General features: G+C 47.1%; 1 pseudogene; it reads right to left on the reverse strand.

Annotated features, from left to right (window-relative positions):
• Positions 1-302: 302 nt before the first annotated feature.
• LOC128571152 (phosducin-like protein 3) lies at positions 303-3,146 on the reverse strand (annotated as a pseudogene).
• Between the last annotated feature and the right edge of the window lie 234 nt (positions 3,147-3,380).

Below are 3,380 nucleotides of genomic sequence, written 5' to 3' on the forward strand. Positions count from 1 at the left end.
CAAAGAAACATTTACAAGATTTTCCTATAAACAGTTCTGACAGTCTCCGTGAAGTGACGGAACACGTGATTGGTCTGAGCTCAGTGAGTAACTAAGGACAGCGGGACGCCGCACGCAGAGAGGGACAGGCACGCGCGGGTCTCGGGGAGGAAAGGGATGTGGCGACTTGGGGAAATGGCATAAAATGAAATTGATTTTTTTTAAAGGCTAAAACACAAAAGGATTCATTCTTCCTTTTTTCTTTTTACAAAAACCCAATTTGTCACATCAAGGAAATTGGGCAAGTTGTGGCAGCTGCAGCCTTAGTCACCCTCAGAGTCCCTGTCCCTCTTCATGGGGACAGAGTGCTGCCCTGAGGACAGCAACGCGTCTTCAGTCGGTTTCTCAAGGTTCTCTTCCAAGTCTGTCTTGATTGTTTCAGACTCAGTTTCTACTCCAACTCACCTCTTGTCAGGTTCATGCCACCAAACACCAAGAGGACCAATTAATGGAGGCTTGATACCTCCTTCAAGGGAAACAAATGTCATGGACAGATACCTATCAGGGTAATTGGGTATTATCCTGATAGGTCTGTTGAAATGGTTTTAATAAATTTGACATCAGAAAACTTCCTGGAAAGTTTGCTGAAGTGTTGATTTATCAGGGCACAGAGGGGAACCACTCGTTTGTAAAGGTACAAGATTACCCACAAGCCCTCACTGGCTTTGGCAAGACTTCTTGCACATAATTCTTTCCTGAGATGTGCAAAACCGAACACTTATTTTTCAGTTCAGTTGCTTTCCACTCAGCCAGGCTTTGCTGCATGTACATTTCAATGGTGCATTCATCCTCTTCTTTAAATTCATCTTTGTGACCTTCCAGCTCTTCCCCAGTCCTATCCGCATGTTTTCATCTCCGCTTACTGGAGGATTCCCTGCTCCTCCTTTTCTGACTTTTTTCTTTTTTTTTCAATTCGTTCAGAGTTTCCTTCGAGGGCAAGATGCCCTTTTTGCATAAGATGTCATTCCACTTAGTGTCTGCATTGGGGTGCCAGCTCTAAGGGCAGTCAGGAACACAGGCTCAGCTGCTGCTTTTTGTGGTAGGACCTTCCCAGGCCAGGCCCTCCACTTCACACCTCAGCCATCGTATCTCCCAATGCTCATGCCAGTCCAGCCACGGGTGGACGCTCTTGCTGTCTTTGTGCTTGTGCATTTTTCACTCCATGCTGTAGGTCAGGCTTTTCCAGGCTTCTCTGAACTTATATGGTCAAGGGTTATAACACACATAGACACTGCTTCTCTACCAGAGAAGGGACCAAGGGACCAACAGCTCATGGAATCTCCTAATGACAGTTTAAACAAATATTTTAATTAAAAAAAAAATTTTTTTTAATGTGGATATTTCTGGAAATGCCTTTGCCTTGGGCTTCTGCATGGGTGACTGTGAGCCAATCCCTGGCTGAGGCTGTCTGAAGCTTAGCACTACTTCCTAGAACTGCATCCCTGGTCCCTGAGGTGGACCCTTGGAGATCCCTCAACCCATAGCTGCTGCATCTGAGCCCTGGGTTGATCTGAAGTCCCTTGCCGGATACATTGCCCCAGGGGCAGCAGTGGTGGCTGCTGCATCTGAGCCCTGGGTTGATCTGAAGCTTCTTGCTGCATACTTTGCCCCAGGGCAGCAGTGATGAGTTGCCCCTATTTGAGGAGGTGCTTGCTGAAGTTGAAAGCAGAGAGGCTCTCCATTATTTTGAGGAAACTGAACCTGCAGCTGCAACTAAGGGGAGTCCAAATGCTGCCCTAGATCCCCAAGACCCATGTCCATTGTCAGCTGCTCCTGGAACAGCGTCCTTCTTTGATAATTCTGGGGCTGTTGGTGCTGCTCCAGGTAACATGGCCAGTCATTCTGCTGCTGATATTCCAATAGTAAACAGGTTTTTTTTTTTAAATATTCTTTCTCCTGTTCTTCCTGCTGCTTCCTCACTCCATGCTCACTAGAAGGATAACATGAAGGAAAAAGGTTTGCACACTGGCTTTCCCCAGGGTCAGTCCTTTCTCTTACAAAGTACAGCACAGAAGATGTAGGAGCGGGAAGGTGAGCTGCTGAGGAAAAGGACAGGAGGAGAATGCTCACTTCCTGTGTGATCTTGACCCTGCAAAGCGCCACCTGTTTGCTTTATAGTGCCTGTGACCAGAGAGGAACAAGTAGGGCCCACTTGCTGACTAGGAATTCCCTGTTTCTCCAGAGAGGAGGAACCATCTCTATCCATGAGAATCTTCTGGGCTCAAGAAAGGCTCTGCTTGGCGGTGTAGATGGGAGCTGCAGCCTGGGTACTCTGGACATTCAAAAGTGCATGAGGACATTACATTGTTTACAGATAGCAAATATTCTGCATCTGTCTTTGGGTGGAAGTCTGGCTCTGTTATTCTGGAACCAGTTATCAGTTACGGAAACATTTTGCCAGTTCTTCTTTGTTTGTAAAATCAGGGTAAGTTATGTGTGTGAATAGCTTCTTAAGTTTTTGCACTTCTTCCGTACTAAATTCATGTGAGCGTTTTGTTTTTCTTTTGTTTCTTTGTTCCTATTACTTTCTTATGACCATCTTCTTCGTCTAGAAAACCATAGGAAGCCATTGTAGACTCGCTGGACCAGGATCTCTCCAGATTCATCCAAGGTGCATAAAATGAAATTGAAATAAAGACAATATTGAAGTGTTTGCGGAAGCAAGAATAGGCAGAGGAGACAGAGAAAGGAGAGTCCACCTACAGGTGTACACTGGCCGTTCCCTACGAAGAGGGACAGAAATGCCTCAAGCAAAAATACTTTAACCAAAAACTGTCCTGACATAAAGAGAACCTTGGAGCTGCAATTGAAAAACCACACAGAGTCCCAGAGAAGAAAAAACTAATCCTAGTGACTCCCCCACCTGGAATGTCCTGAGGTTACAGAACCCTGGGGGTAAAGGAGGAGTCTCACAGGCCGCCAGGCAGAGAGCCGGTGTGTGGGCAGGAAACAGGCCAGCCCCAGACTCTGCCCGCACCCGTCCCAGAGGACAGTAAAGGACAGTGTGCTCATTCTCAGCAAAGGCAGGGTGCTCCGTAAATTTCATGCCCAGGATAGTTGTTTTAAATACTCCAACAGCGGGGCGGTGCCCGTACCTCAGTGGTCATGGCGCCAGCCACATACAACCAGGCTGGTGGGTTTGAACCCAGCCTGGGCCAGCTAAACAACAATGACAACTACAACCCAAAAAAAAGTGCCGGGCATTGTGGCAAGCACTTGTGATCCCAGCTACTTGGGAGGCTGAGGCAAGAGAATTACTTAAGCCCGAGAGTTGAAGGTTGCTGTGAGCTGTGATGCCATGGCACTCTACCGAGGGCCACATAGTGAGACTCTGTCTCAAA

Source organism: Nycticebus coucang, chromosome 18, assembly GCF_027406575.1.
Source record: "Nycticebus coucang isolate mNycCou1 chromosome 18, mNycCou1.pri, whole genome shotgun sequence".
Lineage (NCBI taxonomy): Eukaryota > Metazoa > Chordata > Mammalia > Primates > Lorisidae > Nycticebus > Nycticebus coucang.